We start from the raw sequence: 27,053 nt of genomic DNA, 5'->3' as shown, positions 1-27,053 counted from the left end.
ATAAACTAAACTAGATGTTTTAATTTTAGTCATACTTTTATTTTATATTTGTTTTTTTTAACGTTTGATCACAACAAAAACTGAACAATTAGGGCCACTTTAATTAAACTCCGCATTAAAATGATTACTTACCCAAGAACTAATAATAACTTTTGCAGATCTTTTATATCATTCAGTAGTGATCACATTACCACATCTTAACCAGTTTTAAAACATGAAATACAATGAAAATGTCACTCGTTCACTATTACGGGCTGCCTAGTAACGCTCGGTACAGCGTTTGCGCATGGCAAGATCAACAATGTTTGGCGTTAATATACCTCATACCAAATGTTTCTTTTTAGTATGTAGTTAATTAATTAGTCCATGGTATCTAAATGTATACAAATTTTACAGTTATCTACATGTGTCACACCAACAGAAAGTATGTTTACAACCAATCTACAGCATAGTTTTGCAAGTTTTGCATCATAAGGCTTTAGCGAGTGCCTTAGAAACTTTTATACGGTCTTGTTTTTACAAGATTCCAAGATACAGTTGGTGAAGTTTTTTTTAGTGTTGCAACAACTTGATAAACTAACAATTTTTCATTAATCTAGTAAACTATTGGAAAATTTCCTACCAACCCTTCAATTAAAAAGCGATGGTAAAAAATATGAGTGATTTGTCTTTTATGTGAAAAAAATTACATTCCTTTTCCGTAAGAAAAGTGTAATACAGGTGGCAAATATAAGGCTACATTTAACAAACTGAGAAAGTCGGAATTGCCTGACCATTTCATGCTCACAGATAACTTTGATCAGTATTTGGCTGATTGCAGCATTTTATTACAGTTTTCTATCATTTACTAAACAAGGAGGGAATCTCAAATAATAAAGAGTTTAACATTTTTATAGCAGCCAAAGCTAATTTTAAGTTTGTCACTTTCATTCTAGCTAGTTGATGGTATAACCTGTTCAAGTGGCAAGATGTTTGTATTGTTGTCTCAATCTTTGAAATTGCTTAGGTAAGACTACCTGTATATATAGAAAAGAACAAATGACTTGTATTGTGTCTCTCATGGGCGCATAGTTCACATATGCGTACTTAAAATCTGAAGTTTCTTGTTTTATGTTTGATTTGTTTTTCATTGCATTTTGGAATATCAATAATTTTTGGAAGTTTTTTTCTTTTGCTAGTAAAAAGCTGTATGTCAAAATGTTAAGGTTAAGCTTGCAGAAACAATTTCAAGCATCCAACTACAGCAAATTTAGGTGCTATTGAGTTGAACTTTTGAAATTAATTTTGAAGTGGATATTAGATTTTGATTATCCTCTTTTTTATTTTGCTTTATAACGCATGAAAAGGAAGGTTTACATCTACAGCTACATCGGTATTTTATGTTCAACATAATTTTCATAGAGGAAATTTGATATAAACTGTTTGTAAACATACATGTCCATTGAACATCAATAATAACAATGAGCTGTCTGCATCCGTGTATATAAAATTTATGCATGCATGAAATGTCATTATCTATAAAATTTCATTGGTCAATTTAGGAATTACCCAAGTTTAATTCCTTCAATCACTGTTTCTAATTTTAGTTTCTTGATACATGGAGAGTTATTATAAATATTATATGTTTTGCTTCTGTTCTACACATATTTTTTTGCAAAACCAGGTAATATCTAACCAGACAACTGTGATGATGGCCAAAAAATTACAAGATTGTGCATCGCCTCGGCTGAAACGATGTGCTGCAAGCAATTTTCCATGATGTATTAGCTGGTTATAATCATGACAGTCCTCATAATTTTTTGATGATTATAGTTATTTCATTCATTTTATACAAAACTTTTTTGAGTTGATCCTTGAGCACGCCGGTTAGTGATAGAGTCTACGCCAATAAAAAGGTATTACAACAGCATATAACGCTCGATACACTTGTGAATGAGAAGACAGCAATGATAACACGGAACTCCAATCACTAAGACCAAATGGGTTAGCTGTGAAATTAGCATCACACAGTTCTTTACCATTGACAGTATTAGAAAACCAGCCTAGCACATCTTGAGTGTAAAGATTTATAACTACACGGTAATTTGAGCAAAAATGGCCAAAAGAGTTAAACAGTGTCTGACCCAAATCAAGATGTAAAATAGAACACCAACGCTACATTGGACGCTGAAAACAGTCATTCCAATAATATACCATTGTTTTCAAGTGATGCAAACTTAAACTTGACTAGACCAACTACTGAGCATGTAGAAATCTTTGTCACTTTTTTGTAAATAGCCTACTTGGTAGGATTATGTTTCAAAATAATTTGCATGCCACCCAGCAAAGTAGTAACTACCCAGTAAGTTTCAAAAAAGATTCTTTGATGATTTTCCTAAAAGCCAACATAGTTGTGAGATATATTCATTACTCTTGAGTGCTCATGTATTGTTCTTATAATTTTGGACCGATATTTTGTGATGCAATTACAAGGAACTGATGCAACTTTACTATAGAGGTTTGAAATAACATACAGATATCTTCATTTTGGTGATAAAACAAGAAAATGAAAGCAAGGATGATAGATTATAAAAAATCCAGCCAGGACTTGATGCATAAAACAAAGCTTTCAAGGTAGCAGTAAACCATGAAAATAGCCAATGCGTAGATGAAATTATGATAAAATATACTGGTAGCAGCTCTCTAAACTAATACATTAGAAGTAAGCCAAAGCCGAAGGGCTATAAATTTTGGAATTGATCAGGTGTTTCTGGTTACTTTTATGCTCTTCAAGTGTGCTAGGGTAGCAGATAGAGGTCATCAAGAAGCAGAGCTCAGCTTACGTACTGATGCGGTTCGAAGATTTTGCCAGTGTCTTAAAGGAATGTATCACAAAGATTTTTTGGCAATATTTTACCACAATATATCTGCTCCAAATCTCTTATAAACAAACATATTGTATATTTTGGTACACTACGGAAAATTACGCTGCTTAGTGCCGATAAAACCCTGACAGCTGATAAGGAGATGGAAAACTGCTAAAGTGCTAGTTATGTAACCAGCAACTGTGGCAAAAATGACAATAACTTTCTTCAGTCAGATAGCACTTTTGCAGGAAAGGAGCCAAGTAGAGTTGTCTCTCTCTGAGGTAGAACATAAATCAAAAGTAGATGTATATAAGCCTTTTACTAGTAATGTGTAAAATAAAATTTGGGCAGAGTAGATTGCACATGTTTTTTGTCTGGTTATCGACATACATTGAAACAGGAAAGTAGTACATGAAAATATTCTTTCCCTTTACGAACCTTGCCATAAGACAGCTGGATCATTCCATAATGGCTGGATTCTACCACTAAAACTGGTTTGCATGCATTTAGAAGCAGTATTGCTAAACTGATAACTCATGGATGGCAAAAAATACATGCTAAGATCTTTGACGACTATGCATTTCTACTCTTGAGTCAAAAGTGGCTAAAGCAGCAAGGAAGGAGCCTGTTCTTTGATCAGAATTGATCCTAATTAGTCCTTATCAGTCCACATTCCTTAAAAGAAAACGAAAAAACGCGTCATGCGGCAACTCTGCAGTTTGCTGTACGCAGTATGCTGTGTTATCAGCAAAGTTTACCTTTGCCTAGAATGCTGTAAAAGTATTACATCTAAAGACTGTTCAAACACTGATAAAAAAAACCATAAATAAAACCTATATGCACTATTATTTAGCAAGATTGGAAGATGGTCAATTTTCAATTTGGTTTTGCTATGAAGCACTGTGTATATTCGCATAACAATATTTGTTATTTTAGAATTAACAATATATAATAGGGGAAGTATGATGAAAAGCCAGCATAAAAACAAAATTGTTTTTTTTATTGCTGACAGAAGACAGAGAAGGAGTAAGGCCACATAATGAACGGATTGACTAGTAGTATGAGCTAGGAATGAGCTAGTATAACAGTTCGTATTACAATGTTTAGTTTTTCAGAATATATGTCACGTTTTAGTTTTGGCATGAAAACACATAAAAAAATGCTAAAACAACAACATCATCAAATAAATTGATTCCACAGTCAGTATTAAAATACAAAACTATGTCAGTGATTTATAAAGCAAAGATCAGAAGTTTTGCTTAGTCTCTAATACTTCTGTAAAGGTTTTGTGCGCTACCTTTACTGCTCCAAAGTACAAGATTCAGTGCAAGTGTTCATACATGTAATTGATTTGCTTTGTTCATGAAGAGTTACAAGAAATGACATGCATCAAGTGTAGAACAGGTGCAGAACAGCTCTGTCTTCTCATCTGCATGCGCGCTCTTATATAGCAGGAGGCCCCGCATCCCATTTCACTGGGCTACACTTAGCTCGGCTTAGCTAAGCTTAGCCCGGCTCGGCTTGGCTTTGCTTGCACAGTCCACCACACACTCCTCCCCATTGGCGACTATGGTCTCTAATCAATGTTCTGAGGGAATGGCTGATGTAATACCTGATTCCGAAACACGTGCTGCCAGTCACAGGGACACCCGAATACAGCGTGGTGTTGGAGCACATGTAACTTGATCCGCCGGTGGCTGGTAACAAACTTGCAGATCCCGCAGCTCCCTCTCTGGGATTGTTTCTCTACCCGCGCCAAAGTACGGGTAGATAGATACTTTATGGTTCTAATGATAGATTTCCTTAAGGAGGGGCTTTCCGTTTGTTACACCTCCTTAATGGGCGTGCTGGCGCAGATGGCTTTGGCAGGAGGAGGTGAAGGCAGCTCCAGTGAAAATGGCACTATCCTTTCTCTTCCGGCGCTCATGGCAGCCACTCGACAGACCTCGTCTACCTCCTCTGTAAACGTTTCTTCCAAAAACGCCTCCACTCCTTTGTCATTGATCTCTGGCACAGCTGATTCAGAGTGACCTAAAATGTCTTTGTTCGTGGTTTTTCCTTCCCCTCTGTTTCCTTTATATGCTATAACATTCGACGACTTTGGTTTGTTCAGCGCCTCCCCAACTTTTTTTAAGCTTTGGGTGACCGAAGTGGGTAGTTCTTGTAGAGATGTGTCGCAGGCGTTGTCCATGTTTTCTAGAAAACTGATGTTGTCTGTGGAGTGAGCCAGTGTCTTACTAGGAAAGCTTAGGTAGCAGCTGTAAGAGCCATTTTACCGCTTTCCCTTCCGACCATTGGACCATTTCTGGTGACTCTAGTAAATAACATATTCCATCTTTGTGCAGGACCGGCCTCTTAGAGACTCGGGTCAGCCTAGGCTGAGCCGGACCGGTTCTGAAAAAGCTGTTTCAAACGGTACTTTGCCGGCTTCCGCCGGAGGTGTCGAGGGTTCGTCTGGAGCCATTTTGGGTTCTGCCGGATTTTTCGCTAAACTTGGTGCTTGGTTATTTTCCCTCCCGGGCTCATCTACTTTTTCTGCGGGAGTTGTCTTCTGCTCGCAGTTTCTCACTTCCATGAGCAGCTTCCCCAGTTGGTGGGCTGTAACACCGGCATGGGCTCTCCCAGAGCCTCCACTGGATTTTTTCGAGTGACGCAGTACTTGCGCTCTGAGGGGGTTAGAGTCTTGCTGTAGAATGCAATGACTTTTTCTCGACACTCTTGCACTTGAGACAGCACAGCTCCTACCTCGTGTCCACTTGCGTCAGTATCCAGATTATACTGTTTTTGGGATCCGGATAGCTTAGGACCTGTGCGCAGCTGATGCTGTTTTTCAGCTGGTCAAAAGTGGTCTGTTTTTGCTGGTCCACCTCCATGGTTCCCTCTTGGCCATCAACCGATGCAGGGGTTAAGCTATTGTAGTGAACTTTGCGATATACGGTCGGTAGTAGCCGACGGTCCACAAAAATTCCTAGAGTTATTTAACCCCACATGGGTTTGACCACTCCGTGACCGCCTTCACTTTGGCTGGGTCTGTGGAGAACTCATCTTGACTGATGATGTGCCCAAGGTATTGTACCTGAGATTGCAGCAGCTCGCACTTTAAAGGCTTTAGTTTTAACCTGGCCTTGTGGAGTCTTTAAAAAACCTCCTCGAGATGGTGAAAGTGTGTATAAAAGTTTGGTGCAAAGACTATAATCTCATCAAGATACCATAACATTGTTTTTCGATGAGGGCCGTGAAGGACACGCTCCATAAACCTCTGAAAGGTGGCCTGGGTGAAGGTCAGTCCAAAGGGCAACACCCTCCACAGCCCAGTCCTAGTAGAGAAGGCCGCTTTCTTTCATGCATCCACATCTAACAGTACTTGCCAGTATCCGCTGACCAGGTCAAGTGTGCTGAACAACTGGCTGCCTGACAGGGCATCTAGACTATCGTCAATTTTGTGGAAGGGGTATGCGTCATGCTCGGTGATGGCATTTAGTCGTTGATAGTCAATACAGAAGTGCCATTTCCCGTCCTCTTTTCAAACCAGGGCTATGGGGGAACTCGGAGCTCCGCCGGCTGGTTCGATCAGGCCATTCTTAAAAAGGTCCTGTACCTTTTGTTTGGCCTCTGTTTTCTTTTCTGGTCCTAGCCTGTGTGGAGGCTGCCGAACCGGCCGAGTCTCTTCCTTGAGAGGTACCGAATGTTCCACCTCGGCAGTTTTCTCCACATCCCTGTCCCCTGTGCTAAACATGCTGGCATAACGGTTCAGCAGGGCTGCTAGCTTTGTGGCCTCACCTGCTTCCGCACAGTTTGGCTGAACCGTTTGGAATAAACTCCTTTAGGTGAGCCGGCACTCCATTGGTTGGAGTCGAACCGGCTGTCCACCGTTGTGGGTCATCCTCATCGATCTGTCGGTTGTATACCCCTGTGCAAGTGCCAATAGTAGTACTGGATTTAGGAGTCAGCGGCTGTCCCGTGGTATTCAGGCATTTGGCTATGACCTAGCACTTAGACCCCGGCTGATTCAGACTGTTTGCCACAGGGGTCCATCGGGGAACCCCTCAATCAGTCTCATGGGACAATAGTTCTTAGTGGTAGCATGGCAGTGCAGTGTCATCTCCGTCAGACCTGATACCACGATATCACAGATTGCTTGCACCTTGCTTTGGAGTACTCGTCCATGCTGCTCGGTGCACACCAATGGCTTTTCGACAACCCAGACCAAGGGCCGCTCGTATTCCAAGAAACACTAGTGTGCCACAAGGAACGGCATGCTCAGGATGACATCTTCACTCAGTTGGCTGACCACAAAGACCTTCTCAGTCTTAACTTTCCTTAATCAAATTGGTAGCCGAATAATTCCGCAGAACAGAAGCCTGATTCCATTGGCTAGCAGACCATGGTTGTCGCTCTTCTCGGGCTTTTCCTACAAGGCTCTGGACAGCCAGTCAAACTTTTTTGTTTAAGAGGTTGTTGGTGCAACCTGTAACCTGTAAAAGCTGTATGGACCGACCTTCCACCTTTCTAGGAAAGAAATATCTAGTTGAGTGGGATCAGCTGAGGGCTTGCGCTAGTCAGGTACAGCAGGGAGTTTCCCGAGGGGTTTTTGATTTCCCCCATTGTCTCTGGGTAAGGTCGGTTCCTGAGATTGCTTGGTTTCCCTGAATCAAAGCTTTGGTTCTGGAAGTTAAAGATTTACATTGCTCATTCGACTTTCTTCACTTTTTACAAGTGAGAAGTGAACATCTAAAGTCAAATCATAAATCTAATTTACTAGATAAAACTGCCAAAGAAAATTTGAAGCAAATAAAGCTAGTTGAAAAGATAAAAAATTATAAAACAATGATTGGTGATTACAAAAAGTTATAATTTTATTAATTAGTACATGTATGGATGAGTACTAAAAATATTGCCTTTATTATATTCATCAATCTAAGCCATTGTATTGCTAGATGCTATGGATTAAAAAGAAGCCGTCAATAACTCACTGTACATACGTATCTCGCACGCGCAGGGAATTACATAATAACCTCAAATAGGGAAATATAATCTGAATGTAAACTCAAAGTAAAAGATAAATTTACCTCTATTTTCCTATCTTCCTCCATAGCACTTTAACCACCTGATGCCCAAAAAACTCGGAGTCACCTTCGCAGTACCTTTACAGCAATTTTTACGATTCTGTTGTTTGTCAATAAAATGTGTCGATTGAGTAAATCATTAAAGTAATGATGTTAATCAATTTAGTAAATATCGATGTCCATGCGATTTAATAATAAAGTAAAAACTCTGAATTTGAGATCACAGACAAAGCGTTTTACGAGTGATAAAATTTATTACAACCTATATAAAAATTTTGTCCTGATGATTGGCTAATGAAGCAACCTTATATTTATTGCTCGTGGACTCTTTCCAGAGGTTTCACTAGTTACGTCACGAATGAAGCACCCGCTAGAATGTGAGCGTTTTAAAAGATGGCCTCATTCAAACGCATATATCTCTAGACAGGATTGGTCTACAAAGATAAAAATGACATCAAATTGTAGCTGATGTTTTAGCCTTTTATTGGTCTTAATTTCATTAAATCGACCTTTTTGATGCGACCACATATTTAATAGCTTGATGGTGTGAGATTCCAGCTTTGGGTGTAAGAGGTTATGGGTTCAAATCTTGGTGAAGATGCATACCTTTTAACGACCATCTGAAAGGCGTTTTAATATTTGGTTTATTGTTGCTATGAAAACTCCACTAAAAAATTGAATTTTGTTGGCAGCCTCCAGACATCTGATTAATTAAGACCTGATTGCTTAGATGTATAATTCTCATTTTTGTTGAGAGTTGTCTTACATTCAAAACCTCGTTTGCACCCAATTGTCTCATTCTGCCTAATTTTAGTCTTAGTAAAAATGAAGAAAGTTTGAACGAAAGTAACAAAATCATTAGCAACTTAAATTAATCCTGTCCATGACTTCTGCAACATTAAATTATGTTTGCTAACCACTGGCACTTTGTTATTACTCATGGTTGTCTTCTGGTAAAGAGACTGATGGAATAGTGTGTAAAGTTGTGCTGCAGCTGAAGCTAGCATGGTAAGCTATAATATTCGTATTTATTAGGGATGTTTGATATGTGCCTTCATTGAATTGTCACAATTGGCTAGCTTATTGTAGTGAGTAGGGCTCAGAACTGGTATGACTGGAACTAAAATGTAAGTTAAAATTAATTTCCTTTACAAATATAACTACTAAGAGAAAATATAATTAGTAAGATGATTATTTTTGCTGCTATCTTTGACATACATATCTAAAATATCCATAAATAACTCAGCTCTACAAGCGTACAATGAATTTTAACAGTTAACTTAACGAGGTCATTGCATAATTTCCTGCTTTCACAAAAAATGTATCTGGCAATTTTTTGTCTTACCGATATAATCTCTCTGAACAAAAGTAAAAAATGGAGTCATTCCCCCATTTTATTGTTCCTAAAATAGATCTTTGTTAGGTGTCAGCCAATGATGTAGGGGCATAATCAGTCTACAGTTCTTCTAAATCTATGTATTTTTATAAAGTTGATTTTGTAACTTGGATTTGTTTTTTCAGTTTGTTTATCTTGTCTTTTAGATATTTTTGTATAAATTTACTCATTAGAGTTTCTCCACTTATAGTTTTATTGTCTATTTGCTGTACCAAAGAAAATAATTCATCTGAGATTTGTGTAGCTCTGGTGTAAAGCTTCAGTGCTTGCATTGGTAAAAAATTATATGTCTTGTTTCTGTTGGCTCGATAGCCTAGGGACAAGTTTCTCACTCCGGGTGTTGGGTTAGATCCTGGTGAAGCCCAATAAAATTTCTAAGACTGATATGAAAGTGGGTTTTAGTTTATGTCGCATTGTTGCCTTTACAAATTTTCTTTACATCAATCATGGCTTGACAGGACCGTATTCCCTGGGGTGGCTGGCCGGCTGAGCCGCCCCAACTTTTTAGGAATTTTTGGCAGCTAAGTACAGTCAAACTCAGAGAACTCGCCCTCAGATAAAATGTATGGTAGAATTTTATCACAAACACTTGGTTAACTTGAACGGATTTGTTTGGTTCGTTCCCACAAAATGATAAACTGCTTTAGATAACTCGACCTCAACATCATTAACTCAAACAGTTATTTGCGCAACGACTACGGGAACAGTTTTTATCGCTTTAGAATATCACTTTATTGCAAGCCATAGAGATAAACGTTAACTTTTAATAGTTCTTGGCCGTCATTATTTTCATGATCGGCAAAATATTTTTATTAACGACTTTTATAAAGGTTTGCAAAAGGTCAAGTTTTACTAAACATCCGTTTGGCAATGGCCCAAAAACAGCGTAAAAACCTTCGGATGAACTTAAAATAAAATCGGCAAAATTGATCTTTGTTGAAACGCTAAAAAGAAAAAAGATCTACTTTTTCTGAGCGTTTTAACTGCAGTCAAGTTTAGCCTATTTTAATCTGAAAACACCCTGGCAATCACATCACCTAAAACAAACAAATCTCAAATAATCGAAAAAGGTTTATACTTTCCGATAAAATCTTTTAAAACTTTACGTGAGATGCCGGTTGAGGCCCTACATGAAAGAAACCTGTTGAGGGGGCTGATACAGCCCTTCCAAACCCCCAGATGCTCATAGATAGTTGCCTAACATTCGCCGCCCCAATTTTCAACCAGGGAAAGCGGGGCCTGTGGCTTGATGGTCTCTGGTATTGGTGCTGTAGATCCTAGGTTCAAACCTTAGTCAAGCTGGTCTTGTTTTATTTAGAGTTGGTTCACAATAACTTTAAATATAATTATTTTTGTTTAATTACATGTTTTTGTAACAATAAAACATAATATTGACACGTTTAATTTCTTATTCAAATCGGAACCAGGTGGAGTGCAAAGGGCTCTGTCACGGATTGTCCCGGTTTCGCATACTTCTAATTGCGAACCGTGAGCAACTGTTCTCGCAAAGAGGTATCTCAAAAGGTTCAAAGTTAGGTTAGGTTTAGCTTGTTTCTTTTGATTCTACCTGCTTTCTGATGTCATTGTTTTGTTTCTGAGTTAACATTATTATCTCTTTCATTAACTAATACATGTTCTTATTATGATACTGGAACTCAATTACAGTAGACATGACACTAATTATAGACTCACTCATTTTGAAACTATTGCCCTAGATTCTGTGAAGTTATATTCAATTATCCTATACCAACAGCTCAATAGACTATGATAACTAATCCAAGCAGTGTGTTCATCTTTCCCTCATATCCATTAGAACTCATAAAACTAGTTTTTCTAGAACTAAAAAATTATATTCTATTTAATTATGCATAAAAAATAAAAGTTGTTTTTCACGAATCAAAAATAACTTTAGTAAAGATCGCTTGACTGTATAGCAGCAAACTGTTGATCTATTACGAGTTGTCTCCTCTTATGCTCGGGATGACCAAACTCGCCGTTCACTCAGGGTAATAATGATTCGTGATGATACGGGCTACAGACAATTACTGGTTCACCCTTTTTAAAATGAACAAGTGCTACTACATTTATTAAAGAGCACGTGTCACATTAGAAATTGGGTAGTGCAAACTGTCAATTTTTACGCTGACTATCTGTTCAAATCTTTAATGCTTGACTTTATCCGCTCTTGTCATTCAATCATTCTTTAGGCCTACAGCCTTATGTTAGAGTAAATATACTCACAAGCCTTATATTTTACTTTACACGATTTTACTATTACAGCCTTATACTTATATTTTTGAAACTGACTGGTTTCCCAGACGTCTACATTCTGTTACCTTGACACGCATATCCAACTACTCAAGACACACAGCTGCAAGAGGCTACAGTGAATTTCAACAGATATCCTATGGTGTACATTCCTGCTTACACATCATGATTAAATGCAAGTTCACATGCTGAGCTTGTGATGATAGGCAGCTATGATGGCCTGCAGGGTAAGTGCTTCATTCACAGTTTCACTCATCACCCATGTATCTGTTTACTATTTCTGGTCAAAAAAATATTAATATTAGGAGTCGTCAGTGCCAGACGTATAATCAGTCTGTATATAAATTATTGACAAATTGTAATTGCTCACTTCATGGCTTTCCATTGTGGATAACTTTTTAATTAAAGATGTGGTTGCGTCAAAAAATTCGATCTAATGAAATTAAGACTAATTAAAGGCTAAAACATCAGCTACAATTTGATGCCATTTTTGTCTTTGTAGACCAACCCTGTCGAGAGATATATGCGTTTGAATGAAGCCCTTTTTTAAAAAACTCACTTTCCAGCGGGTGCTTCTTTTGTGACGTCACAAGCAATACATCTGAAAAGAAACCACGAGCGATAAATATGAGGTCGCTTCCTTAGCCAATCATCAGCGCGAAATTTTTATATAGGCCGTAATAAATGTTATCACTCGTAAAACGCGTTGTCTGTGATCTCAATTTTAGGGATTTTACTCTATTAGTAAATCGCATGGACATCGATATTTTGCAAAATTAATTAACATCATTATTTTAATGAATTACTCAATCGGCACATTTTATTGGCGAACAACATAATTGTAAAAATTGCTGTAAAGTTACTGCAAAGGTGACTCGGAGTTTTCTTGGCATCAGGTACTTAAAGTTCTACGGAGGAAGATCGGAGAATGGAGGTAAATTTATCTTTTACTTTGAGTCCCCTAGAGAGTTTCCCGTTCAGTTTGCATTCAGATTATATTTCACTATTTGAGGCTAAAATGTAATTTCCTGCGCGTGCGAGATACGTATGTACAGTGAGTTCTTGACGGCTTCTTTTTAATCTTTAGCATCTAGCAATACAATGGCTTAGATTGATGAATATACTAAAGGTAATATTTCAGTACTCATTAATACATGTACAAATTAATAAAATTATAGCTTTTTGCTATCACTAATCATCGTTTTATATTTTTTTATCGGTTCACCTAGCTACATTTGCTTCAAATTTTCTGTGGCAGTTTTATCTAGTAAATTAGATTTATGATTTGACTTTAGATGTTCACTTTTCACTTGTAGAAAGTGCAGAAAATTGATTGATCAATGCAAATCTCTAGCTTCCAGAACCAAAGCTTTAAATCATTGGCTTGGCATACTTGTGCCTTTATTAAACATTTATTCGTTTTTAAAATTACACTCGCAATCTATCAAACTCCCAATTTGAAAGCTTTCAGTAGATACGCTTTAGAATGACTTATCTATAAATGACATATATTTATTGCATTTGTTGTACTGATTACAGGATGTTTATATGGTCCCAACCGCCAAAGCAGCTTCGTCAGTATGAAAACTGCCATAAAGGAGAAAGAGAGACTTGAATGTGTGCTGTCTTGATGTTTTGTTTGAGTTTGTTGCAGTAGATGAATTTGTCTTTATGTATCAGCTAAAACTATGTGAGTGGCCACAACTTGATGAATATTTTTGATAAAAGCTTTATGCCGGGATGAAAATCTTTTTGCTTGTAAAAGTTGTATAATAGAATAATATTGTTAAAGATAATGCAAAACATGATTTGCAGAATATTGTAGTGAATTGGATACGGTATATGGATGTCCGCAGAACTGGAGAATGTGAATTCAAATTCAGTTTGCACCAGACTTCTCATCCTTAAAACTCTATCCCTATGTACATTCTTTTCAAAGACGCTGCTTGCTCATTTGGTGAAATTTATAAACAATAGACTTTGGCATAAATGACGTTTGAACCGCTTATTATTTAACCAAAAACAGTCATGTTTTGAGCTTGTTACTGGTGGTAAGTGATCCCAATATGATGTTCTGATTTAATTACTCTTCATTCCTTTGGTGTTGCTCATTTTACTTACTGTAGTAAGAAACTAGTTTTCGGTGTGGGCAATGATATATGTACAGGCCCGCCCCAAGGATAGGCGATGGACATAATGTGGGCATGGCTTTTGAAAGGCTGTATATCGTTAGTGTGAGTAGCGGCGGATACAAAGACCATATTCTACATAGTTTGCTTGACAGAATTACAGTAGACCGTTAGAATTGGTAGTCGGTAGTCAAATGTTTACAAAACATTTAGAGAAAGTGAGTAAAACAAATTTTCAATTTTCGTTATTTGAGGCCTTTGAAACATTCATAATAATGCATCTGTAGCTGGACTTAAAATTTTATTCTAGCCAACATGAGCAAATAAAAAATAAGATATATGCCAAGAGAGCCGCGTAGGACTAAACTTTTATCGCAAATAGCCGATGTGAATACGAGAGATAGAGACGGGTTGTATTACGTGTGACATCATTTTGGGCAAGTCTGGGCACGTTTTTTTGGCCTGAGCGTTTGTACCGCGATCAGATTTTTTCGATTTTAACCTTCAAATATCTTGGCAATGAAATCACCTAACACAACAAACAGCATATCAACTGATTGAGAAAAAAATTGCTTTCTTGTAAGATCAACTCAAATTTGACGCAACCACATTTTTAACACAATTATTGTAAAGTGTCAGCCTATGGGTACATAATCACTCTGTAGTCTTTTGAGAATCTGTCATTACGATAAAATGTTTTAATTGCTCCTGTATCTGATGCGTATTTTTAAACCATAACTGCCACGAACAGTTTTCATTGTTTGTTCATAGGTAAATCAGACACGCTAATTCTAATTTTGTACTCAACATAAAGGTTGGTTCACTAACTTTCAAAAATCATTTTTGTCGTTGAAGGTGTTTTTACAGCGATTCAATATCGGTGTCGCAATGGATGCAACAAGCCTCGCTCATACAAATGTGACATAACCTAGCTTTTTTGGGACAGAATTTGGGAATGTTTAGTCCGATCTATAATTCTAGAGGTTGTGTCTTAAAACCATTATTCTCTAAATTCAGCTTCCAAAATAAATTCAGTCCTTTCTGAAAGGAAAAAAGGCTATTTAACATTGCTTGTAGCTTGTTACATGATGTTTAATAGGCTAAACAACAATTAAACATCCTGTAACGGTTTTAAGCCTACTCATAAAATTAATTAGTCAATTAATTTTCTAATTAATTCGCTAATGAATTGTATGAGTAGGTTTACTTAATTGACTGGATTTATAATGTAACTATCTAATTGCCCTGCATTTCACCCTAGCAATAATTTTTTGCACAAAAAATTCCTTTTTATTGTTTATATACAATATTTACTATTTGAGTTTTAAATGAAAGTGTTTATCTGTATATATTTATTTATTTTTTTTTAAATGGTGTGTATTCATGGATTTGTTGTTTTGATCGCTTTTTCTGTTCATGATAAGTGTATCATTTTCCGAATCATCCTTTGTTGTAATCACAGCAAAACCGACTTAATTTACCTGTTACTAGCTACTTATTTCACATTTATATCTAAAAATCTGTGTAGTTGTTTTAATTTTTGCATTTTATTTGACCCGCACAAACATTTTCCTCATGATATGGAGTTCGAAAGTTACAGCTGTTTAACAAAGTTTGAAAACCTTTACAATTGTTTTTATTTTCTCTGTCGATTTATTTCAACTACACAAAACACTTCCCTTGATATGCAGTTTGAAAGGTAAAATGGCAAATGTTTCAATATGTTTTGTTGTTGCTTGGGAAAGGCTTTCAAGAAAACCGTTTTCGTTTCTGCAAATTGTAGCTTTATAGTCTAAAGCAGGGGTCCAAATGTTTTTGCAAAGGGGCCAGATTTGGTATGTTAAAAATTTAGGGGGCCAACCTTGGCGAACTTTTTTTACATATAACAACAGTTATTTTTAATTTAATTTAAATTTGATTGAGCCAATCTGTTATTCAAATTTGCTTCTTTTTAATTTTAATTTCAGTTATCCTGAGTATGTGTTTTGATTCATTTTGAACATGCATAGCAAACTTGCATTGACATTATAATTAAAATTTAATATTCACTTAGTTTCATTTCTAACACTAACTTTTTGTGTAACAATTGAACAGAAGTAAATGTACTGTAGGGTACAAATTACATTTGAAACATAAAAAAATATCTCCCCATGACAGTTTAACATTTATACAGTTTTTAAACACAACTACAGAAAAAACAGGTAATAATCATATCAACAAGTGCAGGGCTTATTTAAAATAAGACAGTAACTATAATTGTTGATTGGATTTTCAAATGTTTATTTTTCTGAAGTGAGAACTTTAAAACACGTATTTAGGTTAAGTTCAATGAACCATGACTGTCCGCATTAGCGTGATGGGTGAAACAGATATGGAGTGCAGGACTATGGTCTGGCTCAATGGCAGTGGTACTGATGCGCAAGATGCATTGTAAACGAAAGTTCGTTAGGTTTAAGTTCATAACTGAGAATGTCTTCTCACACAGATACGTCAACCCATACAAGTTTATCATTTTCTTACCCAAAATGATCGAATCTCTGGAAAATTGTAATTATTCAGTTTTTTTCAATTGGAGTCAGTAACCCTAGGCAATTTGTCCAACGGTCAAAAAATTTTTAAACTTTTATTAAAGACAAATAAACGTGTTCATAATACAATGATATTTGGTAAAATACTAGTAAAACGGTTAGGCAGCCTACAGAATGCCATCAAACAGAAAAAAACGTACTTCAACATTGTTGGGCTCAAACTATAAAAGTCAATACGATTTTTAAAACTCATCAAAAACATTTACTGTAACATCATATTCATTGAGCCCATGCTCATCCTAATTTCATGACTCATATTAAAAATTTATGGTTAGTAACATAAAATTCTTTATTTGCATCACAATCATTTATGACCTACCAACACATGAGTTGTATCGCTTTTTTCGTGATATCGCTCAAATAAACTTTGTTGTTTAAACAAAGGAAGTAGGTAAAGATATTTGAAAACTGTTACAAATGAAAGTAAAAGTTCTGATCAAACATTCTGCGCAAGAATTAATTTAATTGGTTTACTCCATTACTTAGAAACAGCTTTTGTAAACCAAGCCATGTGATTGAAGAATTCTGGCCGCTAGGGATTCTGACGCATCCTACGCAATGCCAGAAAACCCGGTGTTAAGGTTGAAAGGGTTAACTTTACAGGCAGACTAGACAATAATGATTTTATGATGGAGGCTGCGGGGTGGATTAAAATTGACCATGGTCCGCATAGCCACATCTACCTCCTGGGCGGGACTCTGGACATGTCTGGTCTTAAAGTGAAAGCAAACACCTAATTTTAAGAATGTTTTATATGATTGGTAAGGAAGATACTAGGTTAATTGAACAAGAAAACAAAATTTAGCAGATATTTTTACTAGTTTAGCAAGTTCAAAGTTGAAAATATATTTTGATGTATTTACCTCGGGACATCACTGATTCTCAATTCAGCTGTTTCTGGTAACTTATTCCATAGTGAGATAACGTTCAACGCTTTTGAATTTTTTTGTTTAGCCACAATCAGTTAGTTACAATGGTTAGATGTCTCTTTGCTAGTTGCGAATCTGACACGAGAAGTCGTTGCATAACTTCTTTTAGAGTGCCTAAGTCTCAGTCGCTAAATTTAGCAAAATTGTGGCTGTCTAAGGCAAAACATGCCAATTTAACTTTTTGCAGACTACCTGCTAGTGCGGTCGTTGGCATTAGACACTTCCATGAGAGCCAGCTTTATTCTGAAACATTTGGGACAACTACAAGATGAAGGGTGAAAAAGGTAGAAGTGCTATTTCCATACAAACACAATAGTTACAATAACATGATTGTGCACTGCAGATTTTTTAAAGTAATACTCCCTTGCATAGCTGATTGTGTGTGTTGTTGAATTCCTTACATATTTGTAAAATTTTTAACAATGTCGGTTTGTGAATTATTCTTTTGTAGTGCTCAATGATAAGATAGTAAAGTGATGTCCTATGTCCGTTATTTGTAGGTACATAAGGGCAGTGATAGGGCTGTCTCACCTCTGCTCCACATCTGGTTGCATTCACATTGATCTCTACTATTACTTTTATGGATTTTCTTGGCGTGGACTAAAGGTGAGTGAAGATCTCATGGATATATTGGCAGTTGGGGCTTACACTCTCCGATCTCACTAGTAGTAGCATTTTCATCTAAATAAGGCTACTGAATTTGGCTCTAGTTTAAACGTTATGTGCCAGCCTTCTAAAAAAAGCGTAAGATGAGTAATTATTTACTAAGTATTCATGCAGAGATAGTGTAGGAATACACAGTGAGCTGAATAACCCTGTCTGTCAAAAAATAATTTCTTTTCCCTTTGTCAACTTACGCAATTTTTTGAACAAAACTAGTAGTTTTAGCCATAGTGGTGATAAGATTAGGCCTTGCCCCTGTACAACCATTCTTGCAATAAAATTCACAATACAGTTATTTGATATGAAAAGATTCACCATGTCTTACTCTGTTGTGTTGTAGGTGCCAAATATGTGGAAATGTGATTACAAGCTCTTAAAAGCTCGAAAATGAAAAGCCGCCGTAGATTGGAATCTCTTTATTTCGATGACGTAGTCATGAAATTTGGCTATTGTCTTATCACGTGTTGTTCTCACGTGACTTGAAAGGGCAATAAAAAGCTCAATATAAAATTTATCGTAGCACTATTTTATGACAAGCACTTTGGGTTTTACCGAAGACCCGTATCAAATATAGATGCTCGCTACCAGTTTTGTTTTGGTTTGGTCTATTTGGCAAGTCGTAATCTGATCATGTGACCCAATACTTCGCAAATAATTTCTGCAGCACTTTTCGATTATCACAAGTGACCAACAGGCTCGTCATGATTATCAGACAATGATATGTACTCCTTCAAGGTAAGGCTAAAAAATTAAACGAATTTTTACGGTAAGTTATAGGACATCACTGCTAAAAGTGACAGCATTATGATGACGATAAAACAGACGCGTAAGAACAATAAACACGGTCTTATTGAATATGTGAACTATATTTGTGACAATAATTCAACGAATAAAGGTTGCATGAAAGTGTACACAGAAACCATCTCTCCTAACTGCATCACATTTGAGCCGTTTTGGAAAGAGAATCCAAACTATGACGGTCTCGTGCGGCTGCGATTTTCTGTTCGTTTTTGAGCTTCTAAGAGCTTGTAATCACCTTCCCTTATATTTTTACCTACAACACAACAGAGTAAGACATGGTGAATCTTTTCACATCAAATAACTGTAATGTGATTTTTGTGGCAAGTCAACCTTTAAACATAGCCAATCATGCAATATATATTTCTGCACATACTCTAATAAAGAGTTTTTGTCTCAGAACTAAGAACACGTGTGTGTAGAAGCTGAATATTAGATAAACACAGAGGAGTTGATTTACGTTGAATAATGTCTAGAGAGGAGGCAACTCTTACAACAAACATAGTCACCACTTTGCTTAACTAGAGCCTAATCTGTGTAAAACAGTGTTTGGCATGACTTAAAAATTGGACAAAAATGTGACTTTCACATTTTATATTTGAATCTAAAACAAAGACAAAGATATTTTCTAATTTTACATGTTCCAATACTAATGACTGTACAATTATAAAAAAAATTATTAGCTTGTACTTGTAACTGCTCATAAAACCTGTTTGTAGCAAACATTTTACAATGTTCGAGATTTATTTGGAAGGTTTGCAATCCTGATACTGCATTGCTTTCTAACTTTGCTTACTACTGAGAGATATAATGGTAGGGGTAAACATAAGTTAATATATAGTTATAGGCAATGCCTTATCAAAATATTGCATAAAACCTGCATATTTTTCACTGCAGGCACATACTTCATAATTAAATTTCGATCCAGTTTCTCTATTTTTGATCTGGAATTAATTTGGTACCATTACTTGCAACTGTCCTAATTAACTAATGTATGTCAATGATGGGGTATAACTTGGGTATGTATGACTTCAGGCTATTTGAGTTCTCAACTGATATTTGACTCATTTGGTCATGTAATATTATCAAACCTGCTTATAGTGGTTAAAGTGTTTGAAAGGCGAAAGATTAATTATAATGGCAAACTAAAAAAGGGAAACTATTACTAGTTGGGGAACTAGTGAAAGTTTTCTCAAAGTTATTAAGAATTACCTATATACAGGCTGGGCACTGGCTCTCACTTTTATCTAAAGTGTACACTAGCTCTTTGTGATATTCATTGATAACTTAGTTGCAGCGCCTGAGGTGACAACGGTTAAGCCTCTGCCTCCCTGAACTCAACACTTTATATAATGAATAATTATTTTAGAAAGTGTGTTTAGATAGAAAAATTGTGAGACAGAAGGTCTTGAAGCTTGAATAAGTATCTTAAAATTTTTAATAGCGGATAAAATTGAAAAAAGGGTTTTCTATTATGTTGAGTGAAACAATGGGAACAGGATTAAGAAAAAGATAAAACATGAATGCAGACATTTAATACAGCAGTGAAGTTAAACTGTTTTTGTATTTACCAACATTTTCATGGTATGATTTTATTACAGACAAATATGATACCACAACTCTTTCTACAGTTTTAGAGAGGCCATGAAAAAGAGCTTTGGACAATGAATAAACAGCATAAAGTTGGCAATTGGGTCTGTTTTTATTAATAACTGATAAAAATACTTTTTTGCAAGTGATTGTGCCCTGCAATGACTACACTACTATAGAGAGCAGAAGCTATTGAGACTGAATTGTTCAACAGAAGTTGTCTTCCCTTAGAAAGATTTTTGTTACATCATGAATTTTTTGAGCACAACAATAATACAACATGAGAAGACAATTTCTTGTGAGTCCCAAAACATGATCTCTGCTTTAGAACACATATATTGTACGAAAATCATAAAACTCTTTATAAATTTGAACAACAGACATTGGTAATGCACTGTTCGATTTTATAATATATTAGTAGTAGCTGGTGACGCACTAGTAATAATGCCATCTGCCCTTTACTCTGTCAACTAAACACATTCTTTACTATGGTTTGTGTTCTGTTCTGTTCTGTACGCGTTAAATGCTGATATACTTGCTCTTACATATTTTGTATTCTAAACTTACATTTAAGTCATAATCATATTTATTTATTTTTTGCATTGCTGATTACCGCTGATATTTTGTAGGAAACGGTTATATAAAAATGGTATAACCTATCTAATAATTTATATAAAAGCATAATTTATTCAATGTATGTATATATATATATATATATATTTGAAAAATTATTGCGAAAAAAGTAAACTTTTAGTATTTGCGTTACAAATTTGTTTCGTGCGTGCGAAGCACTCCTCAGACGCAAGAGTACAATTGCGTCTGAGGAGTGCTTCGCACGCACGAAACAAATTTGTAACGCAAATACTATAAGTTTACTTTTTTCGCAATAATTTTTCAAATATTTCATACTCTACTAATAATCTTTTAGGTTTTTAGTGTAGAGTTCTCTTTTGTATGCTTTTGCACTTGCTTTTAGTTAATATATATATATATATATATATATATATATATGTATATATATATATATATATATATATATATGAAATGATACGGGGAGCAAAAAATATAATGTAGAATTATCGCTTTTGCATCTCAAACTAATTGTTTTTTATTTGATGGTAAATAGTAAAAATATAACAAAACAATGCAACTGAGTAAAATCATGTGCCACCTTCAGCTCAATCTGAATAATTGCATCATATTTACTATGTTGTAATGCAGTTATAGTTTCCTTGTTAATCGCTATATCTGTTACGGACTAAACAAATCATGGAAGCTGTTAATATCCTGCTCGCTATTATTCTTATTACTAATATCTCGCTGGCTAATTACCAAGCAAATACCTACATAGAAGATACATTTGTAGTATTTTTAGTTTTCCTAGGCAACTACATACATGTGTATTCATCTATCATAAAATATATTCCTTTTAGGGAATTGTGCTTGTTGCACTCAAAGCGTTTTCATTACCAATTTCCAAGGCTAGAAACATTCTAATCAGGTACTTAAAGTTTGATTCAATGATTTCCAACCAGTTTTAGTCTTCAGAAGTATTTGTTGGATGTGCAACAAAACTTTGAGCAATACATTGGACTTTTATAATGGTTTGTCTAAAACATTTCAGCCTGTCTATTTTTTAGTGACCTTTTGCCTTAAACTCATTTAAAATGAGAAGCATACTTTTTGTTAATTCCTCATCAATTGAACTGAAAACATTTTAACTTTCTCTTTTTTTTACCATGAAGTAGTAAATACTGTACAGTTTTTTCCAATAAGCCTACAGTTTCTTTCTGCCTTTCAGCAGGTGAAAACATACAGTAGCTTTATGAACACGCAACAATCCCATGTCTCTACAAAGCTGACACACTTGAAGGTTAGCTGATTGATCTCAATATTATCATTATGAATGAGCGAGTTTGATTCTCACTTTTATAAATAAGTTTGGTTTATATTCTATTTGGTATACTGATGTGTATATCACTCTGTTTACCAATCACCCAAAATTTGGGTAAAACTTTGCGTGTCTGTTTTAGCTCCAATGCCAAAACATTTAGAACTATCTAATCACTTTGATTAGCAAACCACAACCTAAACACTCATGCCACACATGGCATGCCAATCTAATTTCAATGACATGTCAAGCTTCAAAGTTGGTTAGGGTCTAACAAGCACATTTACATCTATGTTTATTGCATACTAGTACCCTGGCAGTCTGATGTGTCATGAGAGTTTATCATTGTGTAATGTCTATACAAATATAACAAAATGCAATCACGTTGTTGAGTAGCACAGATTGCAATGAGCCTGGAAAGTACACTGAATGTCAGGGTTCAAATCGAGTGCAATGCAGTCATTTATCTCAACATGTAACCAGGGTTTCAGACTGCTGGAAAAAGGTTTCACCATAGCAACTATTATGCTGGCAGTCGCGTGTGCTGTGGGAGAATGTCACATGTGATGGCTATATCTACAATTGATTTTAATTTTGGTAAGGTTTTAGAGTCGCTCTTCTGAGCGTTTTATCTGTGATCAAGTTTTGTCGAGTTTAATCTTGAAACATCCTGAGGTGAAACCACCTTAAACCGCAAAAACAATTGAAAATGATAGAAAAATACCCACATACATACTCTGCTCAAGTCTGCTAAAGTTTTTTGTGTTAGCTCATCTTCAAGTGCAAAGATTAGCTGATGTATTATTGCAATTAAAGCCTAAATATGCTGTTTCAACATAGATTAAAATAGAGTTGTACCGTATTATTTCTGCTCACTATAAAATGAGACTATTGGATGGTTTAATTGTAATGATATCATGTGATCATTTAGGATGACGGTTATAGATGGAACTCCTGTTTAATACAGTCAGTTATATTGATGGCTTAAACAAAAAGTAAACACATTAAAAATTGCCTGTGGTGCTGGAATCAATTACATCAAAGAGCATATATGTATCTAGATTGTTTTGGTAGCTCATGTCTGCTAACAAAACTTGAGAATGCCATCTAACACCTATTCTATTGAACTATAAATAAATATTATTTACACAGGTATGAATTGATACTAAGTTATTTACTAATTTTTTGTCACAACACAAAGGTAGTTGTTAAAACACTTGATAAGTATGCTATGGAATAGATGAATAGTAAAAATGTGTGACGATAAAAGGAACACCATGTTAATGAGTTAAACAGTCTCTAATTTGGTTTATTGTTCTTAGAAAAAGTGCTTTTGGAGTGACTACCCTCTGGTAAGCTGCTACAGTGTATGTTAAAATGAATAGCAGCAGAACTCTCCGAGAAAATAGTTTACACGCCAAGAAAAATCTTTATAGAATTTGATTGCTCAAGTTTTAGCCTGCTGATATACACAAAGGTTGAAATGGCAGTTTATCCCAATTCTTTCTAGTCAAACTTTAAAAGCTTGCAGAATGCTCCACGTTATTAAATTTTTTGAACTTTTTGCTAACTTTGTCATAAAAGTAAGCAAATTCTACTGGTAAAATATTAGATAAGACATATTTTTGGAGCACGCATCTCGAACGACAGAGCAAATGTCAGTTATATTTAAAAGGGTTTTGAGAGCTTCCTTGGTGGTTGGATTTATTGTTCATAGCTGCTCATACACTGGGGATAACTTTAGCTACACTGAATTTGGTTGACCTTGCGAACTCTTGAGGAATGATTGTGCTCTGCTTTGTTCACATTAGCTGCTGATAAAGGTACGCTGAAGTAAAGTGTACCATTTTCTACTCTGGGATTCATTTTCTTTATTTTTATGTGCACTTGTTTATATTTCTACTGCTTACCACTCTGTTGAACTTGCTTTAACAACTTGTTTTCTTTGTAACATTTGTTATTACTTTGTTAGAGTTGTTTGTTGCATGATTTTTGTAACTTACAACATAATAACTTTTTAATCCATAATCTACAAAAAGTTTATAATTATTACCTCAAGCACACCTAAAACATGTTTTGTGTAATTGGTGTTTATAAATTGTGCCTACTAGATAGGCAGGTGTGTTTAGCAGATAACCATCAATAGATGGTACAATGCATTTTAGAAGTGCCAAAGCCTGCTTTTTAAGCATATGCACACAAAAGCTTTAAAATCATGAAAAGTATATTAGAACAGATCAGAAATTGAAACAGCGTTTTTGAAAACCGTATTTAACCTGTATTCTTTTGGGAATAACTGTTTAACTGAATAACTGTAAAACAGATGGTACACTTGGTTCTAGATTCTATAATATTATGCTTGGCCGTTCCTTTCATTACTGATACTCTGTGTTGTAAGTCTGACTAGAGGCTAGTTAAACTAGTAAAGGTATTTTCTAACGATATTCTAAAGATATTCTAATCTGTTCTAATCTATTGGAAGCTTGACAGATCAACTTGCTTTGTTTCCAATTCATTATAATTACCACACCGCTTTGTTTTAAGCCCTTCTAATAATAATACCATTGAAGTCATTTTTAATAGTTGTGCTCCTTGATATTACGCTTTTTCAATTCCAAATTTAGATAATATTTATCACATTCACTCATCTGAAGTAGCTAAAAGCTATTAATTTTGCAATAGTTCTGCCATAGATAAATTTACTTTTGGTGATTTTGGGTTCAATATAAGTGTAAACATTACATAAACTCTTGGTAATACTTACCCCTAGTTGAAACTAGCAAGCATCTGATAATTGATCATCTGCCTTAATAAAATTGAGGGGGTCTTGGCTTGCTTATCTTTTTGATACCGTGGTGCATGAGGGTGTTGGCCTATATAATTGCAGATGTATACCTATAATAGATTTACCATATTGTATAGCGTCCCTCCGATATCAAAATATTTAGATTTTAGTCGAACATTTTTGCTTCGTTGCCAAAAGTATTGAATCCCTCAAACCACATGCTGCTATAGGCTGATGAACGGTGAGTTTGAAGCAGTAATCAAACTATAGGCTATGATGACCTTTGACATTACACTTTTGAAACTTTTGTCCTGATTTTAAGTGTGAATGTAAGTAAAAAATTTCAGCCAACTTTTTTTGGCTTGTAGCAAATAAGCATCTGTACTGAGTGATCGGCATGGATGTTAGCCAACCAACCTGGCCAATTTCAACTCAGCCTACATTCATCCTAAAATTATGTTTACTACAAGAAGAACTAAAAGCAAGTTGTAGCTATGCCTTTGAAATAAAATCATTTCAATGATCATAAATCACGATCAAGTTTTCTTGGCATTTCGAAAAATAAATATTGACATGCTTTTCTTGAAGTTTATGAAGTTCCAATGCAAAAAATCAGTGCACGTGCACCATCGAGAGGAGCCAACAGTCATGTGTAACCTTGTACTTATGGATGTTCTTATTGCATATGACTGAACCAGCAATAATGGTCATGTATACATATATAAGAACCTGCCTTAAGACCATAATACTTTCAACTTCTGTATAATATGACACTAAAACATCTCATTAAAAAGAGCTTATGAATGTTACAAATACTTTTCGTATAAATTACATGTAGTTGAATATGTTACAAAACATCATTGTTTGTAATAATCAATGGTTTATTTCTTAAACATATTATATTTTACACAAAAGGAAATCTCTACTAACACCTATATTCTTTTATAAAGCTTGATACAGTTGTTATTGTCATCGAACTGCATCTTTCCATCAGAAAAACTTAGCTTTTTGCCCTCTGTGTAAATTGATAATTTTCCAGTTGCTGGCTGACAGAAGCAAAAAAATTGTGATGTTTACATTCTGTCACATTAATAGAGCTTCTACTTGCAAATTTCATCAAATTCTTTAAATTGAAATCCAAATTTGGGCAAATCCGCTGTAATTTAACCATGAAAAAGGTATGTATTCTGTCTAATTTTGAAAAAGCAATGACTGATTCCTCACTGATAGTAAATCATATTTGAGCAAAGGAGCATGCAAAAGCATGTTTACTTAGCAATACCACAGATGGCAAGCTCTAGCTAGCCTTATTCAGGTTGTTTGATCTATCAAAAAAACATACAACACTTAAACAAGGCTAACTAAACATTATTGGAACTTTATCATTATATTTCAACTTTGATTTTGCAATTCTAAACTATGTACAACCATTTTGATATTGTTTGCCATAGATTAACCAAGGTCCTGTGTGAATCTCTAATGAGTTACAATATTATTTTTGATAGGCCTTTCTTCCTATTCACAATACGGTCATACTTAAAATAGCAGCCTCAAATCCATCCCTTTAAATGTTTCTATTGATATGACAGAAAATTATTATGACTTATTTTGCAGATCTACATACCTGCTTCAGGCTTATTATTTATTTAACAGGTAGGCAAAAACTGGCTTTTTTGTTAGAAAATATATTGATAAAATTATTCCAAGCAAAATGATTGTTTATGCTTGAATTTTTATGCACAATACAAACATTTCGATAAAACTTAGCGGTAAATAGAAAAAAATCTGCCCCATTTGTTTGCTTATCATTCCAGATCTGGTTTTAATTGTTTACAAAACATGTTCAGAGCATTACAAACTTTTGGTATTAATCTCCTTTTAACTAATAGGGCACATTGATTCTGAAAAAAATTTGAGTCCTCCTTAATGATTTAAATCAATCGTTCAACAGTATGAAAAGTTATCTTATCAAGTTCAGCATCTTCTAAGTATTGTACCATAGGCGTATGGTGAAAGTTTGGTCAGACACACGCACACACACACGCACGCACACACATGCGCACACAAACATGAGCGCTCGCGCACGCACACACGTGCGCATGCA

Source organism: Watersipora subatra, chromosome 5 (assembly GCF_963576615.1).
Source record: "Watersipora subatra chromosome 5, tzWatSuba1.1, whole genome shotgun sequence".
NCBI lineage: Eukaryota > Metazoa > Bryozoa > Gymnolaemata > Cheilostomatida > Watersiporidae > Watersipora > Watersipora subatra.
Note: the sequence above shows the minus strand (reverse complement) of the source record.